General features: G+C 43.4%; 1 non-coding gene across 1 annotated transcript; it reads right to left on the bottom strand.

The window, feature by feature from the left end:
* Positions 1-5,819: 5,819 nt before the first annotated feature.
* On the bottom strand, positions 5,820-5,926 carry LOC144709940 (small nucleolar RNA R71). Its single transcript, XR_013583158.1, has one exon. It is a non-coding gene; the product is annotated as a small nucleolar RNA R71 (small nucleolar RNA).
* Positions 5,927-13,081: the final 7,155 nt, after the last annotated feature.

A 13,081-nucleotide genomic window follows, 5' to 3' on the forward strand; every position in this document is an offset into this window, starting at 1 on the left:
CATGTGTTACACCTCATACACACCGTCGACCCAGGAGTTCCATCCCAACCACTTCCCCCATCGGTCACAGATGACAGCATATGGCATGCTTGGGTGTTATTTTTAATGTTGTTGTGAATTTAGTTTGGTTAAAGAAAATAAATTTGAAATCATGTAAACTCACTCAATTGTGTAGTGTAGGAGTGAGTTTATCTCCACAGGGACTGGCCTTTAGAGCTTGATTTAATGTTCGAGTTAATTTTAAGGAAAATAGGATAATAAGGTCAGAAATATGAGGAAATTAATTATATAAAAAATAAAATAAGGAATGGAGTAATAATAATGAGATGATAGTGATTATGTAGAAGATAAGAACTAAGAAGAAATAAGTATTAATAAGTAATACAGAGTAGGGGAGAAAATAGGGCAGTATAAAATAAAAAGTATTACTGAGTAGTGGTACAGAGAACTAAAGTAGGGAGAGTTAATCTTTGTATACTACATGATATTATTTATATTACGCTATTAGAATTAAATATTTGTACAGATATTAGAGATAATGAGTGAGTGTGATAATGAAATTAATTTTTAGTATTATAATAAAAAGATATTAAGAGATTGCCGCAAGAGTTATTTTTTAATTTTTAGGTAATTCGTAAGAGCAATATGCTTTAGAGATATTAATTAAGATTTTACTCTTATAAGAAAATAATGTTAGTATTACGCGAACTAATTTTTGATATAGGTTTATTTGTTTTAAATGATATTTAGGTTCTATGTAAGATAGTAGTAGGTTTAATAAGTAAAGAGATATATAGATTTAGAGAGGTAGTGAAGAGTGTATTTATTTTTAAGTAAGAAAAATAGGTAGAAGAGAAAGGAGTTAAATTAATGTTATCAAGAGGATAATTAAGTAGGTTAATTAAGGTGATCTTATATGCATATATATATTAATTGGGTGAAGTAGGTCTATAGTTTATATATATCTATACTAGTAGTTTAAAAGCTAGACAGAAAGGGAAATAATATATTGTTAACTTTTACAATATTATAGGAAATAAAGTAGAGAGCGAGCTCTAGAAGATGATAGCAAATAATAGGATATATAATAAAGAGTTAATTATATATGTTTCATTATGGTTAGATGGTACATGATATTCATATGTTATGATTCATTTGGATTTATAAACTTAACAATATAAAGTAAGTTTAAATATGTGTATGAAATAAAATAGGAAGAAAATCAAAGAAACTAGGAGAAAACAGAATGAAGAGGTCGGTGCATTATTGGTGTTTGTCAAAATGCCTCAAAGAGGCTGCACTATCAAGTACAAAACAAAATCACATTTCAGCTCAAATTTAATCAAGTCTAGATTAGAACTAAGACCAAACCAAAAACTTCTACCCAAATAGTTCATAAACATCACCAGAAGTGCCCTGATTTGAACGACTAATGATGGGGGTAACATTCACAACCCCTTACTTTGGCTTATGGCCCACCCATCCTCCTCGATGGATATTATATGGCCGCCAAGCCAATCACACCACCAATGTTTCTTTGAGTTCATTCAAATAAGTGTTTATTTGTTATTCTTCTCGTGTGATTTTTATAATCAGGTCCATGAATACATGCAGTGACCTGGCGAATTATCATGTGATCATAATTCATTAATCACTAGCCTTTCAATGTGTGTTCTAAATTTTCTTGTTCAATGGATAGTCGAGATGGAGACAGTAACGACCAACTGTGGGTGCTCTTTAGAGGAAGAGTTCACTAAATTGTTGCATATGAATCACAGAACAGTATTATACCTAACTCTCAATCATGTTGGTTTCATGTCACAATTGTATAAGTGATTCGTTGACCAAAGACATTAAGGACATGTTGTGGATGGACGTTTATGTTTTGAGTACGACTTATAAGTCTCTATGCATGGGATTCAAATAAGTCTTAGCTCGGATTTAGTAAGAAGTATATGGAGGTAATTGAGTCGTGAATACGGGATCATCCACCCACTGTATAACAATGTATTGATTTAAGGAAGGAAATGTAGTAAATACGTAGCCAAGATTGTGAGGATATTACAGAATGCATTCTCCAATAATACCCATTACAGATCAGTACTAACTGAATGAAAATTTAAGATTTGAATATTTTTCACGGGGTCTCACCGAAACAAAGGATATACACATTTAGTAACCAATGATAGTAAAAGTTCCATGATAGAGTTCATTAGATATTATGTATCTTCTAGAGCACAATGTATATCTTGGCACCCCATGAGCTGGAAACTTAACCTATCGAATAGGTTAACAAGATTCTTAGATAACTAATCTATAAGTTTATATAGCTAATAAATAAGGATGGTTAATAATTGCTATTGTGTCATTAAAGTTATAAACTAGAATGATGCATAGACATAAAGGGCCATAGACATAAATTTCAAAGGGCATTGATGAATATACTTTAGTTAAATGACTTTAAAGAAAAAAATGTTTCATTAAAGTTTTATATCTTGTCTAAAAGATTGAATTATATGTATATCGGCATCGTGTGCATGCAGGTAATGGTTTAATTAAAATTCAATGTTCATTTGATTTAGAATTTATATAGAATTTATGTTTTGTTATCTTTCCATATGGGATGATACCTCTTGGTGTTTGACATATGTGTCCAACCCTGGGACAATGGAATGGGCCCATAGGCCACATCATGAAGAAAAAAAGAACCTATAAGTAGTTGTTAGGACCCCAACTAGGCGACTTCCTTGCCCAGGAGTCTGCGTGCTTATTGGAAGGGCCACGATGTATAATGACTGAGCACTATCTAGTGTGATTCTGCAATGCACTAGGGGTGGTGACACCCAACCCTAATCTTTCAGGCCATCGCACCTGTAGGGGTAACACACTATGGATGGTGTGCGTGTCAGTCAATGCTCTCCGCGGTAGATCAGGGTGACTCGCATGTGCTGGAGCGCGTGGGCTGCCAAGAGTGTGCGTACGGATGTGTCAAGCGCTGCACGCGCGCGGGACGCACAAGTCGGGTGGTAGTGCTGCGAAGCCATGCTGGCAACCGTGCGGCTGCGTGCAAGCATCGCACGCATCGTGTGTGCGGGGCACGGGGCAGGAGACATCCCCCTAGGAGGCTAAGGCATTGGCACATAGCGAGCGTCGAGACGTCTTGGGGCGCGTGGCGCCCCTGCGGGTAGTGTTGGGTGCGCCGCGCCTAGCTTGAGGGACCGAGCACGACGGCGTCCAAGCAGACGGGTGTTGTGATGTGTGTGACCGCCCATGGCTAGGGTGACGGGTGTGATTGCCATGCCCACAAGGCGCGCGGCGCCTGGCCAGGGGGTGCGTGTGTTGCGGCGGTGCCGGTGGGGGTGCGCACGAGGCCACAGGTCTCAAGGCGCGTGGTGCCTCGTCTTGCTACTTTTGTATCAACACATGTCTTCCCCATGTAATGTTTGTGACAACTATGTAACCCTTTTATGATATCAGTGCAATGACAATATTCCTCGACGGGTCTGCGGCCTCACCCTCTCCTCTAACTCCTTCTATGCGATCTTGAGCTATTGCAAAAGACTTCCACTACAAGAGATCAAGCTTGATTAGTGTTCTGCTTCAATCACTAAGGCTAGCACGCGCCAGATTTGAGCAATTGTCCTAGTGATGACTCTCAAATATGTCATCAAATAATTAAACTTTTTAGTTTTCATTCATCAAAATTATAATGTTAATTCATGCTAATATCATGCATATGCATCATTTTATGAAATCACTAACCCCACTTGATCCTTTGAATCAAGTGGAATATATTTAACATTTTATGGTTAGTAAACATTCAAAGACAGGTTAAGAAGATCAAGGAAAGAGATGAGGATCGAGAGGAGCGGGCAAAAATTCAAAGAAGCAGAAATTATGAAAATGCCCCTGGGCATGACTTAAGAGAAACCTATAAATACTCTCTTGAGAGTTGATTTTAGGTTGTTCAGAATTTTCTCTAAGGGAACTAGGGCTTGGAGAAGAAGGATTTCTGCACCCTCCAGGAGCTGATGAGCTTTGGAGTTGGAGAGAAGGAACGAGCTGAAGATTAGCTTGGGATTGAAGACCTCCGCCTCGCCGCAAGGACGTGACACGTGGACGGAGCGATTTCTCAAGTTTCAGTACGGTGTAATTCTCTCCATTTCAGACAAGCTAGGTTGGGTTGGAAGATTCACACCAGTGATCTTCCAATATTTCCAGCAGAGATTGTTTCGTTTTTGATTCGATTTCGAGTTTCTGTTCGTTCAAATCCATCTCCCTTTCGTTCTCCAAAGAAACCCTATTGTTCTCCATTGTCCAGGTGAAACCACCTCTGGTGGCAGCTTCCAGGCAGCCAACAACCCAGTTGCAGCTACCTAAGGGGTGGGCGGCCTAGGCTGTTAGCAGCCAAGACAGCCAACGACCAGGGCATCAGCCTCGGTCGCCAGCAGTCTAGGTAGCCAGCAGCTTGCGCTGCCAACAGCCCGAGCTGCAGGCAGCCAAGGCCGCCAGCAGCAGAAGCTGCTAGCGACCCAAGCCATTGGCAACCAAAGCTGCCAGCAGCGTGAGCTGCGGGCAGCCAAGGACGCAAGCAGCGTGAGCCGCCAGCAGCGCGAGCTGCAGGCAGCCACGACCGCCAGCTGCTCAGCCGCCAGCAGCGCATGCTGTTGGCAGCCATGGCAGCCAACAGCCCACGCTGCTAGCAGCCCACGCCGCTAGCAGCTAAGGCCATCGGCCTCCCAGGCTGCCAGGGCGACTGAGTGGCACCCCTGCGCGCAACCAGCGGTCCGCGCACAGGGTGTTTGCTCTATTGCTTCATAGAGCATAAGCAAACCGTCAACAAAGAAATTCTTTGCTGACGGTTCTGCTCAGTTAAGTTTTAACCAAGATTACTCTGTGGAATCTAACTAAAGATAATCTAACTGAAGAGTTGAGTGAACCAATACTTTAAAGAAATCTCTGTAGCTTTTACTGAAGAATTTTCTAAGAGAGTTTGATATTTGAAAATATAGATTTGAATATAAAGATTGATCTGAAAAGAACTACCACTGTTTTCCTTGCTCTCAGAGATTCGACCCTTACTTGCCCTAAAGCAGTGAGGTTATAAATTGTGTTGCATAAGCTCAATCCTCACACGATTAAACTGATAAATAACCAGTAAAAACCACTAAAATAGAGCTTATCAACTGGCGCCGTTGCCGGGGAGCATGGTATTACAGTAGGAATTTTTGTTTTTCTGAATCTACAGTCGTTCTTTATTATCCTCTTAAGCTGAAGGACTTTAAAATCCTCAGCCCATCGTCTGCTAACATTTTGCTGAAGATTTATGGTAGTTACACGCTCAGGAGCTGGTGAGAAGTCTGCAGAAAAAATTATTAGAGACGCCACTCCGGATTCTACAGTTACAGAACCAGAAATTCAGCAAAGAACTATGGCTGAAGAGGTTCATCAGCAGCATGAGAGGAGGAGGACCATGCTGGACAGGTCGACACCGTCGGGAAGCCTACGACAAACCGATGTAAATCTGAACATCGGCGACGGTATTTCATTTCGATACGACAATGCATTAATTAATTCCATGCCTGAGTTTAATGGATTGCCTGCCCAAAACCCATTAGAATTCCTTGATGATTTTCATATTAGATGCTCGTCTCAAAATGTTCTCGGAATATCTACAGAAATGCTTAAAATGAAATATTTTCCTTTGACGTTAAAAGATAAAGCATTCGCATGGTATCGTAATCTAGGAATTACTTTTAATTCTTGGGAAGAAATGTAGGGAAAATTTCTGCAGAAAATTTACCCTCTCTCCAAAACCAACTTTTACAGAAGAGATTTACAGTTTCCATCCCCATGACGGAGAAGCCTTTAGTGAATAATGGGAGAGATTCAATGACTTGTTGAGGAAATGTCCTCACCATGGCATTGTGATGGAGGACCATCGTGCCGACGACGACCTGATGACCACGACGACTCGCCAGCAGCCACGTCGGACAGCTCGTGCCGACGTCTGCAACCCGGGGTTTAAGTACTCCGGGTAGGTTCGAACAATTTATGTTTTTTCTATGTGTATTTTCTTTGCATTTCGAATTATGGATTGGGCCAGTATCGTAGGGCCCATCCTCGTCTTTATTTTTATTTTAAGATTGTATTTTGATTTTGTAAGGAGAGGTCAAACCACGTCTCATGACGGTTCAACCTCTCCCCACGTCTCCTTGGCACCCCTCCTCCCTATATAAGGGGAGGGCATGCCCAAGGGACTACTTGGAAGTTTTTGAATTGAAATTGTTTCAAGAATCTTCCCCCTATCGTAGTCGTAGCGTAGGGGGTTTGGCTAGCCCCACCTCTTCGTCGAGACCACTCCGAGGAGTAGAGCCCACGTCCTGTCCGTCGAGATCACTCCGGGCGTGGCGTGTTCAACAACCGCACGTCGAGATCACTCCGATGCGTTGAAGATTTTCAAGCTGTTGAAATCAAGAATCGAGAGCACCCGTCGAGATCACTCTGGGCGTCCTCGAAGGTTCGCGGCGACTCTGGCGCCGCGCTGCATTCGGGAAATCATCTCCAACGAGGAGAACCACCCGCGACCACCAAGAACTCACCACGCCAGGTTCTTGGCTCTACCCATCCACCCCCTTCTCCTTCATCCAGCCCATCTCGCCCACATTTCCTTGGGCGCCACCCCTTCACCTCGCTTCTTGATCATCTAACCCCATTTCTTGATCTTTCCACGATTCTTGAACGCCACCCATTCTCATCCCCATTTTCTTGAAATTCTTGATCGCCCAACCGCTTCCCCTACCCTTTCTTGATCGCCCTTTCCCCTTCCCCTGCCCTTCTTGATCGCCCAACCACCTCTTCTTGCCTTTCTTGATTGCCCTCCCCCTACCCTGCCTTTCTTGATCGCCCACCCTCCTTTCCCCTTCGTTTCTTGATTCCCAACTGCCTCCTCTTGCCTCTCTTGATCGCCCACCCTCTTTTCCCCATCGTTTCTTGATTCCCAACCGCCTCCTCTTGCCTTTCTTGATCGCCCACCCTCCTTTCCCCATCGTTTCTTGAATCTTCCTCTTCACCCTCATCGTTCTTGACCATTCCCCACCATCTTCCATCGTTCTTGACCATAACCACCCCATTCTTGCATCACCCTTTGGCTTCCCCCCCCCTTTTCTTGATTCGACTGCCACTTCTCCCATTGTCGCCCCGCCCCGAACCCCGATTCCTGACCACCCCGCATCATCGCCCGCGTCGGGGACCCGCTCTGTGCCGCGACCCCACGCCGCGCCATGGACCCATTCCACGCCGCGACTCCCGCGCCGCGCCGCGGCTTCGCCAGCGCCGCGGACTCGCGCCCAGCCGTGATCCGACCGTGCGCCGCGAGTTCGCGCCCCGCCGCGGGTCCGCCAATCGCCACGGTTCTGCCGCACTCTGTGGCTCCACGCCGAGCCGAGGCTTCGTCCCGCGTCATCAACTCCCCTGCGCCGCCGTTCTGCCCTGTACCGCGGCTCTGCGCCACCGCCACTGCCAGTTGCGACCGGTGCCGCCCCGTCACTTGCGCCAAGCCACGTTGATCCCTCCCGGCATTTCGGCCTACGACAAGACGAATCCGTCCCCGGAACGCTATCTCTACGCCCGTCTTCGATACGCCGTGGACTACATATTTTAAGGTCAGCTCGTCTCCTCTCCCTCCTTAACCAGTATTATTACCTGTTCCAGTGCCGTCCTCCGCTATCGCATCCTCTGCCGCCACTCATCACTCGACGACGGATTAGGAACAAGCCACTATTGTGGGAGCAGGACTTTCTTGAGGTAAACGGTCTGTCACTTGATCTTTAAATTCTGAACTTATCAGGGCCGTTAGACGCCCCTCTCGTCTAGACGTCTAGTGGTCTTGAGGGTCATTGGGAGTCTGACTTTCGGATCAATCTATTTGGTGATCGTCACCGTCCATCACGTTATCTCCTTGTATCTTAACTGCTCGATCATAAAATCTCATTGTGTTTGCATCATATCATCATTATTCCTGTGACACGAAACGCGCCGCTCGATCCCGGCCGTCGGCGTTTCGCATCACATTGAGCAATGTCAATTAGCTCAAATATTTTATGAATCTCTCGCTGATTTTATGAAAAACAAAGTAAATCTCGCTACGGGCGGAACGTTTTATACCGCATATGAGGACGAAGTTTTCGATATTTTGGAGAGAGTTGCAGAAACGGACTTGCAGGAGACTGGAGCCAATCAGAATGGGAGAAACCTGCAGCCAAAAAGAGCAGGAGTTCTGCAGGTCAACACCAAGGAGGGGGAGCTACAAGCGGGTTTAAGAGAGACCAACCTGAAGTTGGAGGAGCTCACTTCCACCTTGAAGAACATTTTTTTAGGTAATTCTCCCATGGTTAAAGCTAAAATCTGCTCTCTCTGTTTTAGAAGGGAACATGAAGATGGAGCTTGCCAGTCCATGGAGGAAGAAGTGAAAGCCTTCAATCAACCTCAACAACCATGGGCTGGCCAAAAGAGAGTCGGATTTCAAAGTGGAGAGAGCTTCACCCAAGGGAACAAAGCTCCTTTTCAACACCAATTTCAGCAGAAGCAGCAGTTTCAATCAAGACACCAACAGTAGTATCAGGCTCCCTCTCAAACTCAACCTGATTTCTCTACACTAACCCCGCTTATTTCAGATATGATCGAGAAGCAAAATCAGAAGTTGAGAGCGGAGATGGAGATGCGCATGCAAGTCATGATGGAGTTCCAAACGAAGCAGATGTTTGAGTCCCAAGAATAGATGAGGAAGCTATTGGAGAGCTTCAGACCTGCACCACCTGAACACCAAGGTATAACTCTAGAACCCCATTGCACATCATATAAACTTCCCACGAAACCGGTAATAAATCCATGCAACCTACATCATGTGCAACACTCCATTCATGATGATACGAATGAAGAAGATCCTGAAGTTCTAGCAATCTCAAAATTGAGAAATGGAAAGGAACTTCAGGATCCTTATCAGAATTCTATAGAGAATTCTAAGAAGGGGAATGAACCAAGAGAGGAAGAAGGAGAGGATTCTCCCTACGTGGAGGAACCTCTACCTTCTACGAGTGGGCACCATGTTCCTTACCCTTCAGCTTTAAATAGGAAAAAACCGACTCTTGATTATGAAAATAGATTAATTGAGAACTTTAAAAGATCCACCATGACTGTTACTGTAGAGGACATGCTTAGGTGTGCACCCTCCCTAAAGAAATACCTTAAGGATTCTTGCACCATTAGGAAGCCTAGGGAAGTAGTTAAATTATCTGAAAATGCCTCTGGCATTCTTAATGCCATCCCTATTAAGATGAGAGACCCCGGAGCCCCTTTCATTACATGTGAAATAGGAGGAAATACCTTTTCTAAAGTTTTATTAGATACGGGAGCGAGCATAAGCATCATCCCAACGGCATTATATGAGGAGTGTGGGTTTGGAGACTTGGAGGAAATACATATGGATTTACTCCTAGCTGATGGAACTGTTAGGCAACCCGAGGGAAGGTTAACCAATGTCATGATCACTGTAGAGAATTGCGAAATACCTGCAGATTTTATAGTGACTGATGTAAAGATATCGGGAAACATTAGCTTAGCTCCTATTATCTTAAGAAGACCATTTTTAGTTACGGCAAAAACAATTATGGATTGGGAGAAGGGGACGGTGGAGTTTAAAATTGGAAAGGAGAGAGTCCAACTTGATATATCAAGAATGATGAAGTGTCCCTTAGGAAGCAATGAGGAGTTAAAACTGTGTACAGAGGATGAAGGAGAGAATGTGGTGAAGGAATACTTGTCACAAGTAGAGGGTAGAGGGCTAGAAGAAGAAATCATAGACTCCCCTTCGGTAGAGGTAGGACCAGAACTGAAACCCTTACCTTCATCCCTCAAATATGCATATCTAGATGAGAAGAAAACCCTACCTGTAATCATATCTTCATCACTAACTCCTGAACACGAAAAAGACTTGCTCGAGGTACTTAGGGAGCATAAGAAGGCTCTAGGTTGGACATTTGATGATATTAGAGGAATTTCATCTTCAATCTGTGAACATAGGATATTTCTGGAAGAGGAAACCAGACCTTGTAGAGAGCATCAAAGGAGACTCAACCCTTACATGAGAGAGGTTCTTGAGAAAGAAATTATAAAGTGGTTGAATGCGGAAATAATTTACGCCATATCCGACAGTAGATGGGTAAGTCCCGTACACATGGTGCCAAAAAAGTCTGGAATTACAGTGGAAGTGAATGAAAAAGGGGAAGAGGTGCAGAAGAGATTGACCACTGGATGGAGGGTATGTATTGATTATAGGAAGCTAAACAAGGCGACCAAGAAAGACCACTACCCTCTACCCTTTATGGATCAAATATTAGAAAAGTTGTCGGGGCAACAATATTTTTGTTTTCTTGACGGTTATTCAGGGTACAACCAAGTAAACATCCATCCTGATGATCAAGAGAAGACAACATTTACAAGTCCCGTAGGGACATATGCCTTTAGGCGTATGCCTTTCGGGCTATGCAATGCCCCCGCCACATTTCAGCGGTGTATGAATGCCCTCTTTTCTTATTTAGTAGGAGAATGTCTAGAAATCTTTATGGATGATTTTTCAGTATTTGGACCTACCTTTGCAAACTGCCTCCTAAGCCTCACCAAAGTATTGAAGAAGTGCATTGAGTCCAACCTTGTCCTAAGCTGGGAAAAATCTCATTTCATGGTGCAGGAGGGAGTAGTGCTGGGACACACGGTAAGCAACCGTGGATTGGAAGTGGACAAGGCCAAGATCGAAATCATCCAGGGTCTTCCACCTCCAACCAACCTAAAGACCCTTAGGGGTTTCCTCGGCCACGTGGGTTTCTATAGACGTTTCATTCTTGACTTTGCTAAAATTTCCAAACCTCTTACAAATCTTTTATCGTCTAAGAACAATGAGTTTGAACTAACACTAGAAGCTAAAGATGCATTTTATAAATTGAAGGAAGCCTTAGTTAATGCGCCTATCTTGCAAGGGCCCGATTGGACCCTTCCTTCTGAACTAATGTGTGATGCTTCTGATTTTGCAGTAGGTGCAGTGTTAGGTCAGCGAATCGACAAGAAACCCGTGGTCATCTACTACGCCAGCAGAACCTTAGTGGACGCGCAGCTAAATTATACTACTACCGAGAAGGAACTGCTGGCCATTATTTTTGCTTTAGAAAAGTTTAGATCTTACTTGTTAGGTAGTAAAATTACTGTTTTTTCTGATCATGCAGCTATTAGATACTTGTTAACGAAGGAGGCCAAACCTAGGTTGATTAGATGGGTGCTTTTATTGCAGGAATTTGATTTAGAGATCAAAGATAAGAAAGGGTGTGAAAATGTAGTAGCAGATCATCTCTCTCGAATCATGAGCACCCAACCTGAGATTATAAATGATGCATTTCCTGATGAATATGTCCTAACCGCACAAGGAACATCGCTTCCTTGGTACGCGCACATTGTCAATTTTTTGGTTTCAAGAAAAATTCCCACAAGATGGACGTCTCATGAGAGGAAGAAGCTGCTTAAGGATGCACGATTTTACTTTTGGGAAGATCCGGAGCTATTCCATCAAGGCCAAGATCAAATTTCAAGGCGGTGTGTCCCCGAGAGCGAACAAAGAAGCATTTTGGAATTCTGTCATTCCAAACCCGGAGGGGGACACTACTTGGCCAAGGTAACAGCTCATAAAGTTGTTGAATCGGGTTTCTTTTGGCCTACATTATTTCATGACGCCCAGAAATTTTATAATACTTGTTTAGCATGCCAAGCATCCGTCAACATAAATAGGAAAGATAGAATGCCCCTACAACCCATCCTAGAAGTAGAAATATTTGATTTATGGGGAATCGATTTTATGGGACCCTTTCCTAGTTCTAATGGTTATGAATATATTTTGATGGCTGTCGATTATGTCTCCAAATGGGTAGAAGCCATTCCCTCCAAAACCAATGACAGTAAGGTAGTGACTAATTTTATTGAGAAAAACATCTTTTATAGATATGGATGCCCACGAGCTATCATTAGTGATGGAGGTTCCCACTTTACAAACTACAACTTTAGGAACCTCCTCAAGAAGTTTGGTGTCCATCATCGAGTCACTACTCCTTATCACCCTCAAGCCAATGGCCAAGTTGAATTGTGCAATCGGGAGGTTAAGAAAATTTTGATGAAAATAGTGCGTTCGGATGGGAAAGATTGGTCTAGGAAGCTAGACGAGGCATTATGGGCCTATAGGACTGCTTACAAAACTCCTCTCGGCATGTCTCCCTTTCGACTTATCTTTGGGAAGGCTTGTCACCTACCACTTGAGTTAGAACACAAGGCCCTGTGGGCTATTAGGAAACTCAACCTAGATTTGGATAGAGCCGGCAAGCATAGACTTCTTCAATTGAATGAGTTGGAAGAGTTAAGAAATGAGGCTTATGAGAATTCGAAGATTTATAAAGCCAAGATGAAGATGTTTCATGATAAGAGCTTGAAGAGACGAATTTTTGTAGAGAATCAAAAAGTATGGCTTTACAACTCTAGATTAAAACTCTTTCCAGGAAAATTGAAAACGCGATGGGATGGCCCCTTCCTTGTTCAGCAGGTTTTTGAGAATGGAGCGGTTACCATTTTTGATCCTACATCTCAAAGACAATTCACTGTGAATGGGCAACGGCTCAAGCCCTACTTAGAAGAAGAAGATCTTAATAGCCCCATGAATATTACTTTAGAAAAGCCACCGCAGGAGAGCTCATGATCTGACTAGTTTTTGCTTCCATTTCCTATTTTCTCTGTTTTGTTATTTTGCTGTGTTTTGTTTTTGTTTTCTTCATTTTTGTTTCTGTCTTCGTGTGCAGCTACTCCTATCCAAGCTAGGTACACCGTCACTGGACAACACGAATCCTGATCGCCGCCTTGCCTTCAATGGTTTGATCTCTCTTTCTCCTTTCTCGTAATTATGATTTGTCATGTAGGAACATGCCTTTTTATTGGGGGAGAGGGGAGTACAGTTGCATGCATCATCCATTAAAATTTTTTGTTTTGCATTCAC

This window comes from Wolffia australiana, chromosome 11, assembly GCF_029677425.1.
Source record: "Wolffia australiana isolate 7733 chromosome 11, ASM2967742v1".
In the NCBI taxonomy this organism is placed as follows: Eukaryota; Viridiplantae; Streptophyta; class Magnoliopsida; order Alismatales; family Araceae; genus Wolffia; species Wolffia australiana.